An 11,151-nucleotide genomic window follows, 5' to 3' on the forward strand; every position below is an offset into this window, starting at 1 on the left:
TAGGTTATAATGTTCAAGGCTATACTGTGATCTATTGCTGAGTTAGTAATGACAGTCAAGTTTGCCAACACAATCACTGTACTACATTATCTAAGTCATTGCTCTGTAAAGTGCTTTGGGATACCTTGAGTATGAAGGGCTAGATATCAAGTGTATTATATTTTATTCTATATGGTACCTGAGTTTTGGCAATGCATATTCAATAAGCTGAATAAAAAGACTTCTAGATGTACTTTATTAGTGTTTGTATGCATTCGCCATAAGTAACTATAGGTAACTATAAGTAACTATAGTAACTCAGCTCTCAACTTGAGCTAAAGAAAAGAAATTATGTTTGAGAGAGAGGGAGAGAGAGATGGGGGGAGAAGAAGGATCTCTATCTTGAAGGTAGAAACCCCAACTAAATATGCATCCCCTTAGCATACCTGACCTCAAAATTTACCTGTCTCTCACCTGTCATTCAGAAACCTAAATTGGTTTCCTTTCCATGAAAGAGTGATGTATGAGAGTAAGAAGCACATCAATATCATTTATCATTTTACCCTCAGATCCTAACACTGTGAGTGAGTGAATGAATGAATGAATTCTGCTGGATTATATCCTTACTAGACTTTACACTGACATATTTTTAAAGTAGCATTTAAAATTTTGATAAACGATTTTTCCGTAATTTAAGAATGTTCTCAGACCTTATCATGGTAACAGTTTTGCAAAGAGGAAACATCCCAGAGCATGGTTATACAGCATTTAGTGTTGTCAACTCTCACTATAGAATTGTCTTTCAGGAAACATGACATTTTATTGTGCTACATAGATATATTAAAATATATCCTTAACCTGCAGAAATGCTATTTTTATGAAGGATTGTATAGCAAGATATATACAAACATACATACATGCCTACCCAGAAACATATAAACGTGCAATAAAATAAATTGGCATATGTAACTTAGAAAGTTAAAAAATATTTCTTTTATCCCATGTTTTGATTTTGACACATTTATCTTTTTTATGAGTGAAGTATCTGGAAAATAGGGTTTTCCGTTTATTTATGCATTACAAAGATATTTCTTTAGTATCTACTATGTGCAAGCCTCTGTGAATACACAAGTATTATCAATGCTTAACTAATTTAGTAAATGCCCAGAAACAAAGAAAAAAGAAACTAACAATAAACTCAGTTTAAAAATGTAATGCTCTTTTTAGTTCATCAGGTGGAATAATAAAATGTAGTTTCAGAGTAGAAAAGTATTTGTTTATTCTGAAAAGAATAAACAATTTAAAAGTTTCTAATATGCTAAGCAGTATATACTAAACGATTTCTTCTCTGACCACTTTCAGCCATCATCAGTGCTGATGACATACTCAGAAAAACACAAGTTATAAGACATTACCATTCCCTTCTTAAGCTTACTATCTAATTGTGGAAATAAGTTGTCTTGATTTTGTCTAAATTGGCACTGGACTGAAGATTTAAAAGAATGATATTTTCAATGGCAAGCATGTGTTGATCCATTAAAAAAAATGAATCTTGACTCTAACCTTAAACCATGCAGGAAAAAGTACTCCACATAATTTTATAACTAAATGTGAATTGTAAAAATTAAACTGTAAAACATTAGAACTTTTTTTTCAGACACTATTCAACTCACCACAGATGGGAAAGAGTTACTTAGAGGTATAAAAAAGTGGAGCTCAGTACTGATAAAAATAATCTAAAAATGAAGGAACAGATATAGGAATATCTGGGCAGTAAAGATGTATTAATGAATACAAGATAAAAGATTAAATGAGGGATAAGAGACACCTGTAATTCTTTCACTATGATTGTGTAATAAGAGAAGCAATAAAGACAATTAATCTGATTGCTTTTATTTATATTCTTTAAAAAAAAAGATTATGTAGCTGAACAAAAGGAAGGAGAAAAGAAGTATCTCCAACTGAGTAATGAGTTATAATTACAAGTAGAATGCAGCAAATGCAACTGGTTATTTAATCGGGGGGGGGGGTGGTCTGTGTAGAGAAGTGAGAAACTAAAAATGAGGAGAATCAGCAAGGAACTGACTCTTTGCATGAGAAAGACTATTTTGTATGTATTTTGTACCACAGACAACCTGATCCTAATGACAAAGTCTAGGATATTTTGAAAATAGTTTCTCTTCTTCATACACTCCCTCCCCACCACCAGCACCCCTCTCCAAGAATAACAAGGAGAACAAGCAACCTGTGTTCCCTCTGTTATCATTGCTATGTGTGGTCTCAGGATAGATGGTCTTCTAATCCAAGTTAAAACTGGTGACACTATTGCATTGGCCACCAAACTATTTGGGAGGTAATGTACTGTAGAATGAAGACAGAGTGCTAAGTAGTTAGTAGACAGTGAATTGCACTTTCCAAAGCCAGAATAATTCCTCTATTCCTCTTATTCATTCCTTAAGTGTATGATTCAAAAAAAATGCATGAATATCCATCGGCCTTCATTCATTCATCTGTTCAACAGTATTTATTAAGTATTGCTGAGTACAAAGGAATTATGTTAGATGTTTGGAAAGATAAAAAATAAATTGGAAATAATAATACAGTTGACCCTTGAACAATTCAGGGGTTAAAGGCACTGACCTTCCATGCAGTGGAAAATCCAAGTATAACTTTGCAGCTAGCCCTCCATATCTGTGGTTCTGCATCCGTGGATTTAACCAACTGCAGATAGTATAGTAATGTAGTACATATTTACTGAAAAAAAATGTGCATATGAGTGGATGAACCCTCACAGTTCAAACTGGTATTATTCAAGGGTCAACTATAATATTAACTAGCAATTACAGAGCACTACGTTGTAGGTATATTTAATCCACACAACAAGCCTATGAAGTGGGCAAAATTATTGTCCTCAAATCACAGACGAGGAAACACAGAACACAGTCATGTAACTAGAATATGGCAGAGATAGAATTTGTATGTTCATAATTTGGCTCCATATCTGAGATTTTAACCGCTACACTGATTGTGCTATGTTGGGTGGTATAGAATTTTATTTCAATAACAAATCTAATATTATCCCACTTTATAGAAAACGTTGTGCTAGACGCTGAAGATGAGGGGAAGGAAGAAAATCTTCAGTCTATGTTGGTGGGAAAAGGGAAAAACAGACAGACAATAAGGAACAAAACTAAAACAAATATTCAAGTTGTCACTTTATAGCCTCTCAGGTTCAAATCCTCATTTCATTGACTTTGCAAAAATGGACCTGAACCATTTAAATAGTTTTCTTTTACAGCTGGAACTAAGTTTCCTTTTTTACTGTGCAAAGAACTAACACTGATGGAAGAAAGGGTTTTTTTTCTAGTTCTAGTGTGCTTTGGTTTTCTTCTTGCTCCTCCTGAGTGTCTGTCAGCAACGCATATGAGGGGTGTCCAATGGTACCCGGCACTGTGAATGCCTTCCCATCATATAGTGGTCAATAGTCCACTGCAGGCATATTCCCAGGGAGCCTTGCAGGCCCCCCAGTAGCCTCAGCTTCCAGCACTCAGTAGGTGTGTTTCCTACTTGCCAATCCCAACCATGGTTAACTGTGTACTTGCACCCCAGAAAAGTATTTCCTGTCTTGGCTGGTCACTGTGGCTGACAGTCTTGGTTTACCTACACTACTGAGTGGCATTTATAGCTTGCCTGATGATTCTGCACCAGCTCTTGTCCAGGCAACACAGAAAACTTCTCCATCATGAGATGGGCTGCAACCACACTTTCTCCAACAAGATCTGAATCCTAGGTTTAGGAAGATTCCCCTTCCAAGTCGGTTCTTCCTTGGATATTCTCTCAGCCCCAGTCATTAGGGTTCTCTTTACTCCTTTATAGGTAGTCTCATCTTACAGTTAATAATTATTTGTATTAAATGCTCCCTTTTCAAATTACTATGTGTTTTCTATATTCTGATTGGACCCTGACTGATAAAAGAGGATAAATAAAAAGGACAGGATAGCGATGATTATTGACTCAGTAGGAAAGGAGAGGTACATTTTTGTAGACCACTCTTAAATCCCAACCAAAGTGGATAGCTAACAGTCTTGCCTAGGTTTGAGAGTAGGAGAGCAGATCTGCTACTCTAAATTCTGTCTGGAGATGTGTTAAAAGGTAGACTCTTATCCAAGTTTGATAGCAAGGAGTATTCTGAAAATGAAACAGGGCACCCTGGCTCTACAAGGTTTCTCAACCTTTTCCCACTACAAGGAATGCCATCAACAGAGATGGCTCACAGTGGCAAGGAGTTTCAACCTAAGGTAATGAATGGTAGTGGAGGTAGTAGAGGAAGATCGTAGTGGTAACTCAAGTTAGCGCCTCTCAAAGGTCATGCCCCTCACTCCTCATGAATCACTAGAACGGGGTAGTATGATAAACAAAATTCAAATCATGCAAACTTATAGAAGTTCATTAAAACATATGAACATGGGCTTCAACTCAGAGTATATTCACAAGTACATCTTCCAAATTATGTTTTTCAAGAGTGAAAATATAAAAACATTTTGATATTTTATTTTGTAGACTTACTCCAACTCTCTTCCTAACCTACATACTCCTCCTACTATAAGTTCTTTTTTAAGTACAGTATTTAAAAAATTTTTAAGGTAAAAGTAGAACCCATGAAAAGTGGCATTCTGTTTTCTGTGCTACCATTTTTTTTCAGTAATATGTCTCCTAACTGTATCTTATATAAATGTTAATTTTGTACAAATTTTACAAATTGTGTATAAATTTTTATTTTATATTAAGTTCCAAATGACCTCTATGTGTTTGTGTTTATTTCAAAATTATGTGCTTTATGAACACAAATTCACAGTCACAACCAAATAACTCTTTCCAGAATTTTTCTTTTCTTTAATACTTTATACTGATTTCTTAAGAATGAGCAGACAAAAAAACAAAAAATGTCTTCACCACCCTCACCATTATCATTAATTGCATAATATGAATCTCTTAGGATAGATTTTAGGTCTGTACTATAAATTTAGAAACTAGGCCTTCAAAATCAGCAACAGGGAATCAAACCAGATAACTATATCCTTATCAGTGATAAGCACATATCCATTGAGTTGTGAGTCCATATTTATTGTTCTAATATAACTTGTTGATTATGAGTATGTTTCTTGGAAATATTAATAAATCTACCTTTCTTCAACCTGCCTGCTGTGAGTGATGCCAGATACAGGTCAATTGGTAAAGTCTGGCAATGATCCCCAAACAAAAAAATTGGGTAGGCCCTGTCAGTATATGTATTAGCATTAATTAAAAGACATATTTTCTATAATATTAATATATTTGTATAGCAATATAAGTTGAAAAAGTAAATATGAATAGAAATCCTGGAATTTTTTTCTTGTGCTTTCTGGGTCACATTTTCCCCCATTTTGAAGATCACTGACCTATAGGATTGCAAGATTATAAGGTAACCTCATTTTCAGAGTACTCCTAGGATATTCTATATGATTCAGGTTTATCTTTAATGATATACCTCCTTTCTCAACCTGTTTTTATCAGTCCCTTTTCTCCTCTATCCATATACATACTCAAACATGTAATCTGAAGTTTGTACTTCTGATAGCTACTTCAGGGTAAGTCTACCTAGTTGAGATACCCCAGAGAGAAGTGATTATAGCCAAGAATAAGCACCTTGAGAGAAATGCATTGTATTAGCTCAGATATAAATTACAGATTCATCTTAGTAATGGTTCAGATTAACAAAAGCTATATATTTACAAATTTGCACTGAATTAAAGTTGAGCCATAGAGAAATACATATATATGTATATAACTGAAATATATATGATTTATGCATCAGTTATAATTAATAATAAAACCTATTTTGGTGTGCATTTGTTCATGTCTTTGGTGCATTCCCATCGGATCTTATTTTAGGTTCAGTCAGATATTGTACCAGGAAAAGTCAGACATCGATCTGTGCTGCATTAATTGTAAGTTGAGCTGTTGGCTGCACATCTTCAGTATACTTTTTTTAATGTCATGGGTGTCATCTCTCTTTCTAGCTTTTTGGTTTTTTTCTGTAATTTTCTTGAAATGCAAAAGATATAGTTCTGCTGTGATAAATGAGATGGGAAACCCATAGCTCAGTCACTAGTTTGTTCATAGATTGACCATTGAATGTAAAGTATGTGATGCTAAGAACAATTTTGATGAGATCCATTGTTGAATGTGCAATGATTCATTCTTCTTTGTGAAGTTGCTACCTTTATGTCTTAGTTCTGTATCATTTTTCATGTTTCTCCTATAATAAGTATCTGGAAGGACAGAAATCTTCCCAAAATATAGCCTAGACTAAATTGAATGCAAGTGAGTGACATCCACTAAGCATAGCAACAATACATATATGATTATATAGTTTAATTTCTCATTTCTTATAAAAATGTATAATGTGACTTTTGTACAGAAACAACCCTGTGTTTAACTTCTGTCCTCTTTTGCTAAATCTTTCATGCCTGTACTTAGAGAATTCCTTATCTCTGACAAACAATATGAAATACAAAATTCAGATATTATCTGGTTTATTGTGATTCCATGCAAAAGGCACACTTTTTCTTGACTGAAATATACATTTATTAGTTTATTTGAAAAGTTAACTTCTTTCCAAAGATCAAGGTAACTGTTTCTATTCTCTAATTGACCTTCTTTAACAAATCTAACCTATTGATAAGAAGCCATCAATGCCAAGTTCTACTGTCAGAAAGAAGAAAAGAAAATGGCCTCCCTCAATCAGCTCATAAAATGAAAAGTATATTTTTTTCTTTGATACAGCATTGAGGCAACCAGTATAGTTTAGAAGCAAATGAAAAAAAAATCCAAAAAAATAGGGAAAAATTAGGAGTTATAAGGAGATTCTCTCTACAGAGTTGCACCAAGGGAAAGTTATCAGGGAATAAGATGTCAGGGTCTCTTACCCAGCAGATATACAAAGGAGATGCAAGCTATGGTTATGTAGAGATGAAAGGAGCAGCAATTATAAATTGGGAAAGACTAGGTAATTTGTAAGTTCAATGTTAATGAGCAATGCTTGATTTACCCAAGAAATAAACAAAAAAATTCACTCAAACATCCATGCAGATTGTTTTATTTGAAACATGAACACTTGCATTATTAAAATTTCAATGGATTTGTATGAAAATATAAATCATGTGAAAATTTTAATAAACTAATTTTTTGGAGAATCAGATAGTCTCCAAAAAATGATAATCTCTGTGATAAATAGAAAAGCAAGAGTGTCCAGGATATTTCCTTTCATAATCCTATTCAGTATTCTCACCAATATCTTACTTCCTTTTCAGTACCCAAGGTGCCCTGGAAGATCAGAGAATTTCTGTAGGTCCTGCTTACTATTCTTTTCTTACTATGATTCTGTACTTCGATTTCTTTCTTTTTTTCCCCCTTAATGTTCGCTTTATTTGAAGCTTCTTTTACTAGTTGAACCATTCTTATTTATAGCTGGAGACCTGATTACCTATTTAAATTATGTTTCTAAGAAATATGTTACTGGGCATATGTTAGCCTAGAGTGTATATGGGCATGTTTTTTGTGGTGTGCAAATTCTCCATGAAAAGTTAACATCCTATGGGTCATCTGGATGCTCAAATTATAACCTACTGTTGTAACCCAATTCTTAACTAGAGTTTGTGTTAGGTTTAGACTCAAAAGCCATTAGATTTTAATACAGTGCTTCTTAATCATGAAGGTCTGTAGATATATCTGCTGGCATTCTGTGAGTTCACCATTTTGAGAAACATCAATATAATGGTAATTATAGGAAGAATACTTATAAACACAGACACACGCTCAAAAGAGGAATACTATCACATTTCAAACATGATATAACCAAGTTCCTTTTACAGGAGCATTTCACATGTATAATCTCACTTTTTATTGTGATATAATTGACATGTAACATTGTGCAAGTTTAAGGTGTACAATGAGTTCATTTGATAAATTTATATATTGCAATGACATTATTGTCATAGTGTTAGCTAACACCTCCATCAAGTCACATACTTACTGCTTTTTTGTGGGGAGAACATTTGAGATCTATTCCCTTAGCAACTTTGAAGTCTACAATACAGTATTGTTGACTATAATCACAGTGTACAAATCAGATCTCCAGAACTTAGTCATCTTCTAACTGCAAATGTGTACATTTCGACTAACATCTCATTTCCCCCACTTCCAGCTCCTGGTAACCACCATTCCATTCTCTGTTTTTATGAGTTTTGATTTTTAAGATTCCACATATATATGATATTATACAGTATTTGTCTTTCTCTGTCTGACTTACCTCATTTAGCGTAATGGGCTCAAGGGCCATCCATGGTGTCTCAAATTGAATGATTTTCTTCTTTCTCATTGTTGAATAATATACACTCACACCACATCTTCTTTATCCATTCATCCACTGATGGACATATAGGTTGTTTCCATATCTTGGCTACTGTGAATAAAGCTGCAATAAACACAGAGGCACAGATATAGTTTCAACATCCTGTCATCATTTCTTTTGAATATATACCCAGAAGTAGGATTGCTAGATCATATGGTAGTTCTATCTTTAATTTTTTGAGGAACTCCATACTGTTTTTCATGGTGCTGAACCAATATACCACCAGCAGTTCAAAGTGTTGTCTATTCCTCACATCTTTGCTAGCGCTATTTCTTGTCTTTTTTTTTTTTTTTTAACGACACTCTAATGGGTGTGAGGTAATATCTCATTGTGGTTTTGTTTGTTTGTTTTGTTTTGTTTTGTTTGCGGTACGCGGGCCGCTCGCTGCTGTGGCCTCTCCCGTTGCGGAGCACAGGCTCCAGATGCACAGGCCCAGAGGCCATGGCTCACGGGCCCAGCCGCTCCGTGGCACGCAGAACCCTCCCAGACCAGGGCACGAACCCGGGTCCCCTTCATCGGCAGGTGGACTCTCAACCACTGCACCACCAGGGAAGCCCTCATTGTGGTTTTGATTTGGATTTCCCTGCTGATTAGTAATGTAGAGCATCTTTTTATGCACCTTGGCCATTTGGATGTCTTCTTTGGAAAAAATGTCTATTTGGTTCCTCTGCCCATTTTAAAATTGGATTTTTTTGTCATTGTTAGTTGAGTTGCATGAGTTCTTTAAATATTTTGTTTATAAACTCCTACCCAATATATGGTTTGCAAGTATTTTATCCCATTTTGTACATTGCTTTTTCATTTTGTTGATTATTTCTTTTGTGGTGCAGAAGATTTTAAGCTTGATGTAGTCCCACTTGATTTTCACTTTTGTTTTTTGTGCTTTTGGTGTCATAATCCAAAAAAAGTCGCCAAAATCTATGTCAAAGAGTGTTTTGCCTATTTTTCTTTTTCTTGTAGAGTTTTATGGTCACAGTCTTAGGTTTAAGTCTTTAATATATTTCAAGTTAATTTTTATGAGTGGTGTAAGGTGTGGGTCCAACTTCATTTTTCTGGATGTGGTTATCCAGATTTCCCAGCACCATTTATTAAGGAGGCTCTTATTTTCCACAGAGTGCTCTTGGCTTCCTTGTCAAATATTAGTTGATCATATATGTGAAGGTTGATTTCTGGGCTCTCGATTCTATTCTGTTGGTCTATGTGCCTATTTTTACGCCAGTAACATACCATTTGATTACTATAACCATAACAAAGTTTAAAATCACGAAGTGTGATGCCTCCAGCTTTGTTCACCTTTCTCAATATTGTTTTGGATCTCCGGGTCTTTTGTTGTTCTAATCCTAATGAATTTTAGGATCGATTTTTCTACTTCTGTAAAAAATGCCATTAAATTGGGATAGGAATTGCATTGAATCTGTATATCACTTTTGTTAGTATGTTCATTTTAACAATATTAACTCTTTCGTTAGGATATCTGCTTCTTTCATCAAAATCTTGTAGTTTTCATTGCACAGATCATTCACTTCCTTAAAGTTATTCCTAAGTATTTTTATTGTTGTTGATGTTTTAAATGAGATTGTTTTCTTTATTTCTTTTCAAACATTTTATTGTTAGTGTATAGCAATGCAACTGATTTCTGTATGTTGATTTTGTATCCTGCAACTTTACTGAATTTTTTGGATTAGTTGCAACAATTTTTTAGTTTAGCCTTTAGAATTTTCTATATAATAGAACATATCATCTGCAAATAATGACAATTTTTCTTCTTTTCCAATTTGAATACCTCTTACTTATCTTACCTGATTGCTCTTATTTCTTTATCATACCTGATCACTCTAGTACTATGTTGAATAAGAGTGGTGAGAGTGGACATGCTTATCTTGTTCTTGATCTTAGAGGAAATGCTTTTACATTTTCACTGTTGAATATGATATTAGGTGTGGGTTTGTTGTACATGGTCTTTATTATGTTGAGGTATATACCTTCTATACACAATTTGTTGAGGGTTTTTATCATGAAAGGCTGTTACACTTTGTCAAATGCTTTTCTGCATCAATTAAGATGGTTGTATCATTTTTATCTTTCACACTGCTAAATTTGTTATATCATATAATTAATTCTTGTACGCTGTACCGTTCTTGTCCCAGGGATAAATCCCACTTAAACATGGTGAATAATCCTATAAATGTGTTGTTTAATTTGGTTTGCTTATATTTTGTTGAGAATTTTTGCATCTGTATTCATCAGGGATATTTGTCTATAGTTTTCTTGTCTTATCTGACTTTGGTATCAGGGAAATGTCAATATTGTAACTGAGTTTGAGAATAATCACTTCTCTTCAATGTTCTGGAAAAGTTTGAAAAGAATTGACATTAATTCTTCTTTAAATTGTTGGAAGAATCACTAGTGAAGCCATCTGGTCCTGGGCTTTTCTGTTTGGGGAAATTTTGATTACTGATTCAATCTCCTTACTCATTATTCGTCTGTTCATATTTTCTATTTCTTCATGATTCAACTTTGGTAGGTTTTACATTTCTAGGAATTTATCCTTTTATTCTAGGTTATCAATTTTTTGTGTATAACTGTTAATTGTAATCTCTTTTAATCCTTTAAATTTCTCTGGTATCGGTTGTAATGTCTCCTTTTTCATTCCTGATTATATTTATTTGAGTCATTTTTTTAAATTTAGTCTAGCTAAAGGTCACCAATTTGGTTTATCT

Source organism: Phocoena sinus, chromosome 10 (genome assembly GCF_008692025.1).
Source record: "Phocoena sinus isolate mPhoSin1 chromosome 10, mPhoSin1.pri, whole genome shotgun sequence".
NCBI lineage: Eukaryota > Metazoa > Chordata > Mammalia > Artiodactyla > Phocoenidae > Phocoena > Phocoena sinus.